Source organism: Mus caroli, unplaced genomic scaffold (genome assembly GCF_978045245.1).
Source record: "Mus caroli unplaced genomic scaffold, Mus_caroli_1 scaffold_12, whole genome shotgun sequence".
Classification (NCBI taxonomy): Eukaryota; Metazoa; Chordata; class Mammalia; order Rodentia; family Muridae; genus Mus; species Mus caroli.
This window is the reverse complement of record NW_028227267.1, coordinates 5,368,214-5,385,305: the sequence shown is the minus strand read 5'-3', so window position 1 is coordinate 5,385,305 and position 17,092 is coordinate 5,368,214. Positions and strand designations below refer to the sequence as shown.

General features: G+C 41.9%; 1 protein-coding gene across 2 annotated transcripts in view; it reads left to right on the top strand.

Annotated features, from left to right (window-relative positions):
- The window catches only part of Atxn7 (ataxin 7), a 147,965-nt gene that overhangs the window by 464 nt on the left and 130,409 nt on the right, over nt 1-17,092 (top strand). The gene's annotated exons all lie outside the window — the stretch shown is intronic.

Sequence of the window (17,092 nt, the reverse complement as noted above, 5' to 3'; positions counted from 1 at the left end):
GCTTTTCAAAAACTGCTCCTTAAAGGGAAGTTGAAAGTAGGTGTTGGGGGGGGGGGCAGCTGCTCATTGCAAACACATTACTTGGGGGTGCGGAATACACATTTCTAGAACACACTGCAGGTTATAGTGTCATCTCTTCTGAAAAATGAAATAAACCAACCCCCTCCCCCGGAAAAAAAAAAAAAAAAAAGCGGGACAGCGATGGTGCATGCCTTTAATCTCAGCACTTGGGAGGTAGAGGCAGGTGGATTTCTGAGTTCGGGGCCAGCCTGGTCTACAAAGTGAGCTCCAGGACAGCCAGGGCTACCCAGAGAAACCCTGTCTCGAAAAACCAAAAAAAAAAAGAAAAATCATTTTGATTCAACAGTGAGGAGTGCTCTCCTGATGGAACCATGTTGGTGTTGAGAGTTGATTTGACCTCCAACAGGGTAGAGTTTGACTTTATAACCCAGGTTTTTGTTTATCAGTTTTCATGATCCCAATCCCTTGAACCTTCTGATCCTGCATAAGGTGTGGGGTCATTTTTGGTTGTTCAGATTTCTTAAGTGGGATCCATGCATCTGCCCTGTGTTCCCTCAGTTCTTTTTAGCAGAAAACTTGGGATCATTCAAGTGAGGTGGTTTTTAACCTCTAGGCAGAACTATGTATCTGTCAAATACAGTATCTACTGTTGTCACAAAGGCAGAAATTACCCAGAATGAAGATTTTGAAGCATAAATGACCTCTTCCAAATGTGGAACTGCTCGCTGACTTTTTGAAAGAGTACTGGCCTAAAGGTCCTCCTAACTTGGACTTTGGACCATGTTCATTTCCTTGGCGTAGGAAGGAGGGTAATATTAATCTTAAATTCAGCAGGGAGGTGTGTGGTAGCCTATCTGGGCTGGCAGGTTTGTGAATTGAAGCTAATCTGGGTCTGAATATTGACTTTTTGGCCAGTTGGGCAGGCTACATAGGCACACCAACCCCCTCCCCCTGCGCCCCCCCTCCCCAGCACCAAACAACAGAATCCCAAACCAAAACCAATTAATTCGTAAGTACCTTTAAACACTGTAAACGGAACATCAGCTGATCATTTCTGTGTTCTGGGTAACACTTTGGTAGGGAGATTTCTTGTTTACAAGGAAACTGCCAAGTAGTGAAAGGATACTTTGTAAGAGCATTTCTTGATTTTATCAGCATCTTGCTGACTTGGAAACAGTTATGTAATGACAGCAAATAATTGTTAATGTTTTCATGGGAAACTAGCACTGCTTTCTATAACTTAAGCTTCTGTGAGATAGCATGTCAGGTTGTCACAGACCCCTTTCATAAGTTTCTTTGGTTGCTCACAGTTTTAGGCAGGGCTAAATTTTTTTTTTTTTTTAAAAAAGACTTGGAGTATATCTGAAATTGAACATTCCTGAAGATTATTGGCTCAGGTAATGGGAGACCAAGTAGTAGGAAATGTCTGAGCCTTTGGAAGTCTTTGGAGTTTTCTTCAAGTCATATAATTGAATTTATTATTGCATAGACAAGAATCTATAAGTTGAACACCTGAGAATTCTGTTTATTATATGATATGTGTTGAGAGAACATCTTGCAATGAATTTTATAGAAATGATGTTTTTATTTGCTAAGCTGTGGCTGATGTTAAAGTGGGGTGGACTCAAGCCCTCTGCTTTACTCAGGCTTCTTCTTTTTCTGTCTTTTTTTGGGGGGATGGGGGCATGGATCTTGAGAGGCAGAAACACAGAATTGGGATGGAGTATGTTTTAAGCTACTGGAGGCCTGACTTGAACATGCAGACCTTAGTTTTAACTGTTTACTGCAGTCACTAGTTCCTTCTTTTTAAGAACATTAGATATTAGTTAAGGAAGTTAGTATATTTATTTAACATTTCCCTCCTGAAAATATAAAGACTGATGAGAGAACCAATGGTTTGGCCTGTCTTTTTGGTGTCATAGCTAGGGTTTCTCATGGTGTGAGAAACATTTCAGGACACCTGCCCAGAAGTGGTACCACCCACAATGACATGGACCCTCCCACATCAATCAGCAGTCAAGAAATTGTACCATAGATAGGCCAGTCTTTTTTTTTTTAATTTTTAAAGATTTATTTATTTATTTTATGTGTATGAGTACATTGTAGCTTTACAGATGGTTGTGAGCATTTGTGTGGTTGTTGGGAATTGTATTTTAGGACCTTCTGCTCACTCCAGTCAACTCTGCTCCCTCAGTCCCTGCTCGCTCTGGCCCAAAGGTTTATTTATTATATATAACTACATTGTAGCTATCTTCAGATGATCCAGAAGAGGGTGTCGGATCTCATTACGGGTGGTTGTGAGCCACCATGTGGTTGCTGGGATTTGAACTCAGGACCTTTGGAAGAACAGTCAGTGCTCTTACCCACTGAGCCATCTTGCCAGCACCAGGCCAGTCTTTTGTAGGCATTTTCTCATTCAGATTCCTTCTTCCCAGGTATGTTGAAGTTTGTGGGAAAAAAGGTAGGCATTTCTCAAGTTTACTTTTAGAGAAAGAGCTATTCTGGTCTGTAGACTTTGAGGGTGTCTACAAGTATCAACTAATTCTTTAAAAAACAAACAAACAATTTAAAAAAAAAGGTTTGTTCATTTTATATGTGTTTTGACTACATATATGTATATATGTGCACTACCACCAGGTGTGTTCTTGGTGTCCATGGATGTCAGAAGAGGCTATTGGATGCCCTAGAACTAAAGTTATAGATGGTTGTGACCCACCATGTGGATACTGAGAATTAAACCAGGGCCTTTCCAAGAACAACAAATACTCCTAGCAGCTGAGCCATCTCCCCAAACTTCCTACCAAGCAATTTTTCATCCCCATGTCGCTGTGACTTTAGTTTTTGTTTATGTCTACCACTGCACTGTACTTTCATCTTGACGGTCATTAAAAGACCCTCTGACTTGGCTCTCTGTGTTGACTTTCCTGTACAGGGAAAATGAGTGTTATAGAACTGAGTTATATTTTCCTCTAACTGTTGAAGGAAGCGGGAACATTAGGAATCCAAGGAGTTTGTATGGACGACATATTTAAAATACTTGGGCCCAGCATTGTAGTGCACTCCTTTTATATGAGCTCTAGTAGCAGAGGCAGGTGGATTTCTGTGAATTCCAGGCCAGCTTGGTCCAGGACATAGTCCAGGACAGCCAGGGCTTTGTACAGGGCAATGTAGAGAAACCTTGTTTCAAAACAAATAACAAAACAAACAAAAAATGCTTTGATTTAAAACTAAAATCTACTTGTATTGTTTCTGTGCCTTTGGCTGTTCTTCTCATTCACAGAGAACATTCCTGTCTACTGCTTTTGGACAGGACAATAATCATCAGGGTTGGCTTTAGACTTGAATTGACTCTTATTTCCTAAAATCTTTAGTTTGTTTACCCTGGACCAGTTATGGACTAGAATTTTTAAGTAGAGAAGATGGTTATTAAATAGGCTAACAGATCCAAAAGACTTGCCCTTTCTTAGGGCCCTAAGTGTCCTGAAGGTGGTAGACATTTGAGAGACATTAATTCTCATCTTTAGAAAATATATCAGACTCCATTTGAAAGGATATCTTTGGTCATCCTCATTCTCTTGTTAACATTCTAAACTATCCTTCTTTCTTTTAAAGAATTTTTATTGTAATTTTTTAAATTATTGTCTTGTGTCCAAGTGAATGTGGATCTGAGCCTGCCCTGATATGCATGTGGAGATCAGAAAACAAGTCGAGGACATTCCTCCTCCTGGGGATCAAACTCAGATGCCAGGCTGCTGGCAGACATTCTCACTCACATCTTGTTAGCCCCACAATCCTACTTTCAATCTAGGAAGTCTTTTTCCATTTTATTACTGTGGCTGGAACTCAGCATCTCTAGGACCTATCAAGACTTGTTTATTGTTTGCGGCATGGAGTTACTCTCTGTGAGGCTGAAAGGTTATGTCAGAATTCTGGCTGTGGTATTGGCCAAACCAAGAAAAGCTCGCAAATTTGAAGTTGTAATTTGTTTACAAGTTACTTGGTTTTATGGCCAAGAACAGCATCTGTGAAGGATCATAGTTGAAATTTGCCATACGTTTTCTAGTTTTCTCTCCTTACTCAACACCCCCCCCCCATTATAGGGAGAAATGGATGGCTATGGCTTTATTTCAGTGAAGCTTCATTTATGAACACTAACATCAGAATTTCACATCTTTATATGCCACAAGATAGTCATTTTTAAGTACTTAAAAATATAAGAGCCATTCATAATTTGTTCTGTGTGCCTTGTGGCCTATCACTTGCACATTCCCAGATTTAGTCAGGTAGTGGTGCATGCTTGTAATCTCTGCACTTGGGAGATGGAAGCAGGATCAAGGCCAACTTCAACTCCATAGTAAACTGAAAGTCAGTGCGAGCCACATGAGATCCCATTCCAGCTTCTCTGCTCCAGTAAGATAAGCAAGAGAGTAGTATAGACTAGGGAGACCCCGGAGCCACAGGCTATTGCCTGTGTGCGTTCCTGCAGCTGTTTGCTACCCCTGTGCTTGGTTCTTTTGGTCTGGCAGCTTGACCTAATGCTATATTCCCAGTAGGATAAACCTTGAGTCAATAAGTTGCTACTAATCCTCAGTGGCACTCATATTTCAGCACATCATTACAATGTGTCACTAGTTAGTTCTATTTGTTGTGAAAGGATGTTCTCACCTTGCCAGTTTTCTGCAAAGCTTGATGGTTGAAATCTGTCATGTGTGATGGATGGCCTTGAGGAGAATCCCTGCCTACAGTGCTGTCAGGAAATTCCTGTGGCCTCCTTTGCCCTGAAGGGGAAGTAATCTATGTGATCCTCAGTCTGCTAACTAGACCCTGCTATTTCTTATGGAAACCTGGATTCATTCATGTATGTATGTGTGTGTGTATGCATGTGTGTGCTTATGTCTATATGCATGTATGTATGTATGTATGTATGTATGTATATAAACACACATCAAACATTCCTGTTGTTTTCTGCTCCCTGAAGATTGGCTCCAGATTGGTATGCCATAAACGTGTAGATACATATGTCTAAATAATTTATCTGACAGTCCATGATGCCCTGAGGACAGCTTCTTTCAATTTAAATTTTATTTATTTATTTGTTCATTCATTCATTCAGTAACTGTGTGTATATGTGCAGGTCAGAGTAAACTTTGTGAGAGTCAGTTTTTCCTTCCATCCATCATGTGGGTACTGGGAATTGAACTGAGGCCATTAAACTTGGTGGCCAGTCTACTAAGCCCACTGGACATGAGAATAACTTCTGTTAGTTTCTCCTTTTCACCCCCTCTGACTTCTCTCCTGGCCCTGCACAGCATGCAGATTTGGTGACATGCTAAACCACTTTGGTTGTTGCGGTTTTTGCTTTTTCTGTCTTTGAACATTATTTACTGGTCTGCTTGTTTTGAAGCAAGTTGTTTTAGAGCTTAAGTTTTAAAGGTACATGATACTGAAAGTAAATCATTTTGCCAGTATGAAGAATTTTAGAAATTCCTCCTTCCCAGCATAACCCTAATACAATATCAGAGAAGTGAGTTGGTATTTTACATATTTAGTGATAGGCTACAATCTAAAATTTTGTTTGCTTTTTTATATAGATACTGTCTAGATAAACAATAGTATCTAATGACTATCTTACTCTTACTTAGCATTAGGGCCTTTCGTATTTTTAAGATTAAATTTGAAGCCCTTCATAGTGGCCAATGCCTTTAGTCCCAGTACTTGGGAGGCAGAGGGGAGTTCCAGGAAAGCCTGGGTTCCAGGGATATATAGAGACGCCCTCCCCTGCAGAAAAGCAGTAAAGGTGCTCCTCCAGCGGGCTGACAGCTGGTGGAGCTGGAGAGCTGGCTCAGCAAGTAAGAGCACTGACTGCTCTTCCAGAGGTCCTGAGTTCAGTTCCCAGCAACCACATGGTGGCTCACAACCATCTGTAATGAGATCTGATGCCCTCTACGGATGTGTCTGAAGACAGCTACAATGTACTTATATATAATAATAAATAAGACTAACATTTGGCCTTCTTCATACAAGGCGCTTGTTTGATTGGGAGGACACTGGTTGTCTTAGTCCATTTGGGCTGTTACAACAAAGTATGTTGAACTAAGTAGTTTGTAAACAACCCTTTTTTTTTTTTTTTTTTGTAAAATTGCAGCCTGGGGAATCCAAGACCAAGAGGCCAACATAGTAAAGGCAGGATTAGGGGAGGTCTCATGTTTCAAGATAATATCCTGTGTTTCAGGCTTACACTATGAAAGGTGCGAACAGGCTTCCATGCATTGACTCTTTAAGAGCTCTTGTATCACCACCCAGGAGGGTTCAACCCTCCTGGGCTTTCCAAATGTCACACCTCCAAATAGCAGCTTCCAACAACAGTTCCCAGGAGTTCAGCAAATGAATTTGGGGAGACAAATATTCCAACAGGGCTGTATGAAGTGACGGTGTCCACCAGTCACTGTGGTAATGGGTGGCAGCTCTCTTTTGCTCGCTGGCCCAGCGTCTTTTTCCACCCTCCCTCCCACCCATCTCATAGCCATCTGAGAAAGTTATTTTCCTGTCCCTGGCCGTGATGATTAGCTGTTTTTGAAGTACCTCTCAGAGCCCCTGAGTCTGGAGGTTTTTACATGCTCACTGTATAATTATTACCTTGTGGTGTGAGGACATGTGACTACATGTCCTCTCAGGCCCTGAGCTCCTCTTTTAAATGACCCTCACTGTGTTCTAGCGTTCAGGTCTGTACCACAAGAGGGTTTTTTTGTTTGTTTGTTTTTTCTTTCTTTCTTTTTATTAGATATTTTATTTACATTTCAAATGTTATCCCCTTTCCTGGTTTTCCCTCCCAAAGCCCCCTATCCCATATCCCCTTTCCCTGCTCACCAACCCACCTACTCCCGCTTCTCTGTCCTTGTATTCTCCTGCACTGGGGCATCGAGCCTTCACAGGACCAAGGGCCAACCCACCTACTCCCGCTTCTCTGTCCTTGTATTCTCCTGCACTGGGGCATCGAGCCTTCACAGGACCAAGGGCCTCTCCTCCCATTGATGTCCAGCAAGGCCATCCTCTGCTACGTATGTGGCTGGAGCCATGGGTCCTTCCATGTGTTTTCTTTGGTTGGTGCTTTAGTCCCTGGGAGCTCTGGGGGTACTGATTGGATCATATCGTTTCTCCTCCTATGGGACTGCGAGCTGCTTCAGCTCCTTGGGTCCTTTCTCTAGCTCCTCCTAGGGACCTTGTGCTTGGGATACCCAAGATACAATTCACAGACCAAAGTTCAAGAAGAAGGAAGACCAAAGTATGGACACTTCGGTCCTTCTTTGAAGGAAGAACAAAATACCCATGGGAGGAGAGACAAAGTGTGGAACAGAGACGGAAGGAAGGACCATCCAGAGACTGCCCCACATGGGGATCCATCCCATATACAGTCACCAAACCCAGACACTATTGTGGATGCCAATAAGTGCTTGCTGACAGGAGACTGATACAGCTGTCTCCTTAGAGGCTCTGCCAGTGCCTGACAAATACAGAAGTGGATGCTCTCAGCCAACCACAAGAGCTTTTGAGAGGGGTGCTTGACACTTGTTTAAGTAGGGTTTTCAGATAATTTTCTGTGATTAGTAGGGCTAAGTATTTGGCTTTTCCCCATTGCTTCTACAGTTCATTGTAATCTGAACTATAATCGCATCTGTGAAAGTAGTATATAGGGTTCTTGTTGGGTTAGGTCTTTGAATCAGAGTCAGTTCATGATGAAAAACGTCTTATTTTAGCACTTAATGCTAGCTTTTGAAACCATCTTTTCCTAATTTGTTTCAGTCACAGGTTTTTAAAGACTGAAGCACTACTTAAGCATGAGTGAAAAGAGCTGTCTTCTTTTCACTTCATTTTTAGTTTTTCTCAGGGTTTTTAACGATGTTTTGAGTTGTGGAATCCTTGAATTTAATTCTGAGAAGAGTGCTAGCTGAGTTCTGTAATGGAAAGTCCACTTTCTTTCTCCCGTGTTCAGTAGTGTTTTTCTGTTTGGGCAGATCGCATGTGCCAGCTTACTGCTCTGCCTGAATAGCTCTGCAGCTCCACTAACAGGTGACACTCAAGGCTTTGTTCTCTGTGCCCTCAGCTCCTACTCTGGGGATTATAATAGTCCGAGTAGTTATAGCTGTAAATCATGTGCAGATCAAAGTTAGAAGAGACCACTTGCCATTGCATTAGCACAGTTTAAAGGAATCACTTGCTTGAATTTACTAACTTCCTGAAACTAGTAAAGTATTTATGGAAGCCATGATTCCCTGTTAACATATTTCAACACTATAAGATATTGAGTGGCACATGTTCAGCTATTACAGATGATGAGAAAAGTGTTTGGAAGAGATGGTCTAGTGCTATACATAACTGGCACCGAAGTGGAAATGAGTGGTCGTAGTGAACAGCAGTCATGATATGGAAGTTGGCAGGACTCTTTACTGTGTCTCTTCCTTTGGCTAACAACTAACAACAAGTAGCTTTCTTTTCTATTAGGAAAGCACCAAGTGTCAATCAGCTGAAAGCTGGAAAGGTTTTATTGGTTAACAGTTGTACTGGAGAGACCCCCCTAGTCTGTTTTAATCAATAATCTCTTGGCCACTTAATTGCGAATGCTCTGGCATTACGCTTCTCTTTCAGAGTAAAGCAGTTGCATTCTTGTTTTTTGTTTTAGTAGAACTTCACAGCCTTGAAAATAGTGAACTTTGGCTTTAGTGAGTCTTAATTATCTCAGTTAAGGTTGTAATATAAACCAGATAGCACATGTTACATGAAATGTAGCATTATTGCTTTTTCATTTTGAGTTAAACATCAAAGTCCATAAAATGATTATAGCTTTGAAAAAAAAAAAAAAGGTGAAATAGCGGCTTGAGAGATGGCTCAAGTTCAGTTTCCAGTACCCAGAGGACTCAGGCACTCACATGCCAGCTCACAACTATCTACACCTGTCCCAGAGGATCTGATGCCCTTTTCTAGTCACCTTGGGCACCAGACTTAACATGGTACACAGACATACATGTAGATAAAACAGTCATACACCTAAGACAAACACATTAAAAAATAAACCTTAAAAATGATAAAATATACAACTGCTACGTGAGCATGCAATTTTCATGTTTGTAAGACTTGTTTAAGTTTAGGTCTCGTGGAGAACCTCAGTGCTCACGGACGTTTTTATATAATATTTTTTTCCTGGTTACATAGATTGTGTTTATAGAAACTCAGAGTTTCACAGGTGCACAGAAACTAGCAGAAATAACTCATACTTGCATTGCTCAGATAAGGCATTGTTATTAATATTTGATATGTATCTCCTTACCTGCTTGTTTACCAATACAGTAAACATTTAAAAGGATTGCTTAGAGTTAAGGGTATAGGCTTATAAGATGGGTAATATAAGGTGATCATGTTTAGTTAATCCTGCTGCTGCCCAGTCTGCATCCCAGGCTTTGCCTCTAGGTCCATGAGAGGAGCTTACCTTCTAGGATGGAAGGGAAAGACAGTTTTGGCTCACATGTAGTGTACTGGAACATTTTCCCTGCACATTGAAGGCTATCTGCCTGCATCATTGTGCTAGCAACTCAGCCAGCTCTGAACGGATTACTGGTTGCAGAGGGAGATAAGAATCCATCAGTTCTTATCAAGCCCATGGAAGAGTTAATTCTTGAATTCTTAGTATTCATAAATACCGCAGTAACTGCCAGGTTACTTGTGCCACATTACAGCAAGGTAAAGTATGGAGAGACTCCCAGGTAATTTCATTTAATATGTAGCTCAAATCCAGTTGGTTCGCTAAGAGGAAAAGCTCCAAGAAGGAACTCATAGCGGGCTTCTGTGTAAATATGTACCTACCTGGCTTTTGCAGACGCAGAGTTGAAATCTGCTCAGAACTGCTGAAGAAGCAGACTGAGTTAGGCTCAGCAGCGTTTTCTCAGCCTGCTCATCCTTTGCTTTGGTGCTGGAGATTTTGTGGCACATTGAAAGGGAGCAAGAAGGAAGGGTAGTGAGCAGCTGGATGGCAATGCAAGGAAGTTTGGTCTCCTGCCTGCCTTACCTGGGAGAAAGGGGCTTCTCAGGTGGAAGAAACTCACAAAGGGAAGTGACACTTAGATTAAGCTCCCAGACAGGGGTCCTTCATAAGGGAGCTATAGTACTGGGGGACTCAGCCTGTGCTAGGAAATGGCAGCACCAGAGCACAGGGAGAAGAGAAGGCCACTCTCCTGCTGGCCCTTCTTGCCTTCTTTGATCTCCTTCTCCTTCCTGTTGGCCAGGCCCTCCTGTAGCTTGACAGCAAGTAACCCAGGGATAGGCTTTGGAAGTCAGCTTCTTGCAGTACAGAGGAGGTCCACAACGGTGGAGACTGGGCTGGGCTTAGTCATTATCTTCATCAGTTTACCTCAAAGTCTTCCTTAAGGAAGCTTGTTAAACATGCATAGAAACATAGAGTATGTGATCTGTTGATTAGGCTCAATTCCATTCTTAAATATAAATGTAAATAGTCTAAACTGCTTTTTAAAGACAGTTATTGCATTTTACATTTAATGTGTGTGTGTGTGTGTGCATATGCAGTGTTACAGTGCACATACGGGGGTGGGGGTGTTGGTTCTCCTTTCACCTTGTTGGTCTTAGGGACTGAATTCATGGGGTCAGGCTCAGCAGCAGATAGATGCCTTTGCCTGCTGAGCTATCCCAGGCCCTTATTTCCCAACATTCTTACCAGCATAATTAGTCAACAAACAAGTTTGAACACTTCTCAGGAGAATCTGTTTGGGTACATTTTGTTCTTGCTAGAGTTAAACTAAAAATTTTCAAATATAGGATAAAAATGGTGCATGCCTTTAATCTCAGCACAAAGGCAGAGGGATCTCTGTGAGTTCAAAGGCCAACCTGGTATGTAGTGAGTTTTAGGCCAGCCAGTACTGCAACATATGAGGTGCTGTCTACAAAATAAACAAATAAAATAATGTTCACTGTGTACGAAATTTATCTTAAAATATAAAATTTAGAATGTTAGTGACATATTGATGAAGTTGTTTTGCTGTTAAGGTTAAGGTGTAGTGATGGCTGTTCCTTGTTGTCAACTGACTATATCTGGAATGAACTATAATCCACAAACGGAGAGCACACCTGTGGTCCAGATGGTGGGGCTGGAAGACACAGGCTTCTGACTGGATCTTGACTTGGGATGACACATGTTTTTGCATATCTTGAGGCATAGTGGCCATGATAAGCTTAGACCCAGGCAAAGGTAGTACACATCTTTAATCCTAGGAGACTGAGGCAAGCAGATCTCTAAATTAAAGGCCAGCCTGAGAGAGAGCAAGTTCCAAATCCAGGCATGGTGGTACACACCTTTAATCTAGGCCACACCTTCTGCTGGAGGTCTACATAAGGACACACATCTGTTGGAACCTGCTTCTTCAGGATTCCAGTTTATACAGAAGACCAGCTGAAACAACTATCCTTGTGGGACTGAGCAACTACTAGATTCTTGGACTTCCCATTCACAGTTGGGTTAATTGAACTGCAGCCTGTAAATCATTGCAATAAGTTCCTTTAATACAGAGAGACATTCCATAAGTTCTGTGACTAATACATAAGTAAAAGTGGGACTTAAAAATCCTTGCATATTATCCCTTTATTTATTTGAAATAGAATACATTTGTAAGAAGATTTTACTCTGCTTATTTAGAAATATAGTAATATTTTTAGGTTATTAAAAGAAAGTGTTTTTGTCTAAATCTTGATAAACCCTGGGATCTAAGAGATGGAAAGGTAAAGTATTTTCAGAGATTGAAGGGCAGTAGTGAGGTCCTCGTGAAGCATCAGCTGGGGTTAGAAAGAAGGAAGACTGTTTTAGTTTTGTCTTCAGAAGGATGCTCTAAGACAGCTCACAAGTATTTACCAGAAATCTTGAGTTGCTATACTCTAGAATGGACATTCTAAGCCATCTCGAACAGTACTGCCCGCAGGCAGCTGGGGTCCATGAGCACTTTCACTCCTCTTCTGCTGTGGGCGGTCATTCTTGTGCTGTGTTCCCATTGTACAGGATGGACGGCATCCAGAGCCTCTGCCCGAGGTTGATGTTTCTGGCCTCTGCATCTCTATTTCATTGAGTGTTGCTCTGGCCCTTCAGTTCTTTGGACTTGCCATCTAAGTCTTTTCTCTTGAGGGTTCCTTTGCCTTGTGTGCTTGTTGCCTCAACCCTCCTTGTTAGGCTTCTGTTTTGTGGTCCCATTTTAAATGCTATTTCTTCATACAAGCCTTCCTTGGCCTTCCAAAAAAAAAAAAAAAAGCCAGTGATTGATCATGGTGCTTGCTCTCAAACTCAGGTGTCTCTGGGCATCCTGCATGTCTCCTTTGAAGCCCATTTTCATAGTGTTTAAAGGTTTTGTGGCTGTCTTCCTACTAGAGTGTAAACAGCAGAAGAGCAGGGTGCCTGTGTCTGCCATCTGCCTCCTCAGTGCGACCATTTACTGGGTGGGGAACTGCAAAAGGAGAATTGCCTCTCAGGCATTTAGCTTTATGGAGTCTCAGTCTTTATTCTGCCGAATAGGGGTGCTGATGGTAGTGGCTGTCACTAAGGGACTGCTTAGTATGTGGTAGACACTGCTTCACTTGTGTTATCTATCAAACCAATTCAACTTGTAAGGACATGGCTTGAGGTCACATAACTCTTTCCAAAAACATATGGTTCTTAGTCATGCCTTTTTTTTTTTTATTGCTTCAGGAGTAAAATCTAAAGGAGAAAGCCTTTAAAATATTACTTTATTATTTTATGTGTATAGGTGTTTCAGCTGCATGAAGGTCTGTGCACACCATTTGCCTGCCTGACACTTGCAGCGGCCAGAAGAGGATGTTGGGTCCCCTTGAACTGCAGTTACAGATGGCCGTGAGCCATCACACTGGTGTTAACTGAACCCGTGCTAAGAATGTTAGTGCTGGCTAGCGAGCAGGCTGTAGAGCCTAAACCCAGTTCAGGGAATCGAGTATGTTATTGGCTTCATCTGCATGAAAGACTAGGCTTACCCCTGATCCTTGGGGAAGTTAGCTGTGCCTGTCAGCATACCATGGTGTAGACGTTCATTGTAAGCAGTATTCCACAGGACTAAACCTACACATTAGGGGCTAGAAGTCAGAATCCTGCAGGCTAGGCCAGAGAGTTATTCCTTCCCCTAAACACTGGTATGACATCCTGTTGGCTTTTTTCCTGCTGAAAACATTTTGAAAGTAAGTTTCAAGTTGGAGTAACTTTCAGGCTCTCAAATATAGCTGTGTGGCTTCTGTGTCTATCACAGACAGATTTGCTTCAGTCTGCTTTGGCATACAGTGAAAGGACTCAGCCCTGGAGGTCAGTCATCAACTGTCTGTGGCAAGTCTGTTCTTACTGTTTTCTGTGGAAGTAGTGTGCTGGCCTGGTTCATCTCTCTTGCTTTTCACCTGGAAATATTTACCTTTGAACTTATGTAACATATATAATGCCTCTTGTAGGATCAGCTTTCAGGCAGTGTTCAATGCTGCTGTCCATTCCCGCTCAAAGCTCCTAAGCTAATACGCATTGTTTATCAGAGACAGCTTGATTGAGGCATAGGAAATGACATTGTTTGTAAAGGTCATGGCTTTAGGCTGTACAAATATAGTAAAATTGGTAATGAAGAAAGGTTCGAGATGCTTTAGTGGGGCAAGACTAGTGATAACTGGGTATGAAGTAGACAACATGGGGATACTCTTATACTACAGAGCCTATCGTATGTGAGGACTTCTTTCATATATGCTACCTGGAAAGTATGGTTTGCTGTATCTGTTCTGCAGGTAAGGATGTCATGAACTTTCCTAAGATGCCATCAGGCAGCTAGAGACCTGACTCAAACCAGTATGGTTCTCTGAACCATTTTGTGCCAACAGCTTTGTTAATGGACTGCTTTACCTTCTGCTCACTCAGCAGCTCTGCTGGGAGCTGGTTTCTGTCTATTAGATTAATTGAAGACATGAGGTATAATTTGTCAGTATATAGTAGAAGCTCAATAAATGTTGATGATTACTTGTAGTCTGGTTCGGTAAGAAAAGGCAGAAGAAAGTGGTAACTCTTGCCTCCAGTCCGTTTGTTTGTGTCAGGAATTGAAAGTCTGGGAATAGGCCATTTACCACAGACAAATGGCTGTAGTCTGAGGTGAGGAGTTTCCTAGTGTGTATTTCATGGGAGAAATGCCAATCTATGCAATTTACCCATCTCCAGAGATCTTTATCTCATATCACATGGCTTTAGTGTCTAAAAATCTCTATAGAGTCTGACCTTGGATTTGATTAGTTTATTTTCTTTTTTTTTTAACTTATCAATATTTTTTATTAGATATTTTCTTTATTTACATTTCAAATGCTATCCTGAAAGTTCCCTATACTCTCCCCCTGCCCTGCTCCCCTACCCACCCACTCCTCCCACTTCTTGGCCCTGGCATTCCCCTGTACTGGGGCATATAAAGTTTGCTAGACCAAGGGGCCCCTCTTCCCATTGATGGCCGACTAGGCCATCTTCTGCTACATATGCAGCTAGAGACACGAGCTCTGGGGGTACTGGTTAGTTCATATTATTGTTCCATAGGGGTGCAGACCCCTTCAGCTCCTTGGGTGCTTTCTCTAGCTCCTCCATCGGGGGCCCTGTGTTCCATCCAATAGCTGACTGTGAGCATCCACTTCTGTTTTTGCCAGGCACTGGCATAGCCTCACTCGAGACAGCTATATCAGGGTCCTTTCAGCAAAGTCTTGCTGGCATATGCAATAGTGTTTGGGTTTGGTGGCTGATTATGGGATGGATCCCATTAAAGAATATGTGTATTTCAAAATTATATCTAGATAGTATTTGTATTTTTATTTAGCTCAAGTCATTGGATGTGTCAACACAGAATAAATGTCATTTAATAGTATAAGAAGGAGGAGTTCTTCTATCCCAACAACAAACAAGTAGCATTTAAAGAGAGACTCCTCTTAACAACAGGAGCCGCGGAGACAGACAGGAAGAGTTAATTGTAGCCTTTCCAGGCATTTGAAACCTGAAAGGGATTCAGGCAGACGATAGTCTGGTTACCAGCATCTACTTCATGATTTATTATAGAACGCTGCAGAGTAAAGATACTCACTCGGGAGGCAGTTGTGATTATTTACTATGGAAGTGGTTTATGTAAGACTTTTAATCCCCCTCTGGTGGTGTGTGACTCATACAGAATCATTTAAGTACCAGATATTGAAAGTCTGCAAAAACTCACTGCTCAGATATTCATTTCTCTTGCATAATGATATGTGTGTATGTGCATGTACACACACGCATGCGACATGTATATGGTAGTGGGAGGGGAATTTATGGGACTTGGCCCTTTCTACATGTGAGTCCCTGTGATTGAACTCAGATCTTTATGTTTGGGAAACAAACAAACAAACAAAAAAGCACTATTACCTGCTGAGCCAGCATGCCTGAAAGCAGAATTGGTTTCTAATGCCACTTTCCACTGAAGAATGCTAGACATGACTAGATTCTATGAATGGAGCAGATATGAGATAAATCTTTCTTTGAGTGCCAGAACTCAAGAGTGCTGACCAGGCATGTGTACATCCATTGCCTCCACACTCCATCACAGTCACTCATAGGATGTGTGAAAAGGGCAGAAAGCCAAACTGAAAGAGCTCCCAGAGGGGAAAGCTGTAGCTGGCCAGTTCTTTTGTGTATTTTGTGCTAGAGAGTTGAAGTCTAGGTTCTGCTCATGTCATGCATTCTACCACTGAGCCACATTCTCAGCTTAAACTGGAACTAGGTGAGCAACTAAAAAGACATGCTATTTGAATATAACCTAAAAATGTAAAACAAATATGAATAAATATACCTTGTATTTATAAAATAGAGCAATACAAGTACAAACATATGTAATAGAAATTTAATAAAATAAGGCAAACACTGGTGAGTGCATATTGATTAAAAAATAGATGAAGAGCGCTAGAGAGATGGCTCAGCATTTAAGAACAGTGACTGCTCTTCCAGAGGTCCTGAGTTCAATTCCCAGCAACCACATAGTGACTCATGGCCACCTGTAATGAGGCCTATCATCCTCTTCTGGTTTGTCAGAAGACAGCTACAGTGTACTCACATAAAATAAATAAATAAATGTTAAAAAAATAGATGAAGAGGTGGAAAAGAATTGAAAAATCTTTCTCTTTTAAAACAATATCCTGTCAGGTGGTGGTGGTGGTGGTGGTGATGGTGGTGGTGATGATGGTGGTGGTGGTGATGGTGGTGGTGGTGGTGGTGGTGGTGGTGGTGATGGTGGTGGTGATGATGGTGGTGGTGGTGATGATGGTGGTGGTGGTGGTGGTGGTGGTGATGGTGGTGGTGGTGGTGATGATGGTGGTGATGGTGGTGGTGGTGGTGGTGATAGTGGTGGTGGTGATGGTGGTGGTGGTGGTGGTGGTGCTTAGCTTTAATCCCAGCACTCAGGAGGCGGAAGCAGGTGGATCTTTGAGTTTGAGGCCTTCATGATCTACAGAGCAAATTCCAGGATAACCAGGGCTACATGAGAAACCAAAATAGGTAGATAGATAGATAGATAGATAGGAAGATAGATAGATAGATAGATAAATTAGATAGATAGATAGATAAAATGGACTATGTTTCGCTAATCATTTGACAATTCTATATATGTAAAACAGCATATTTTAATATGCACCCTCAACTTTCCTCTTCAGCAGCCCTCTATCACTTTGTGGTTTTTGTTCTGGGAGTCTAATTAGTGCTGTCTGTTAGAATGCTGACTGCTCTCATTAGCTTGTTGCAGGGCACCATGGTTGTGGTGAGTTCATGATTACAGTGGCCCCTGCATGTCTAGGTGTCTCACAACATTTTGCTTTATTCTCTGGGTCCTAACATTGTTTCCTCTCCCCTGCTGCTCCCTGAGCCTGGGGTGGAAGTTTTAGGGCTAAGTTCTCAACATTCCTAGCACTGTCTCTGGTTCTGTACTTTTATCATTAGTTGCCAACCCACTGTAGAAAGAAGCGTCTCTGGCTATTGCTGAGAGCAATACTAATT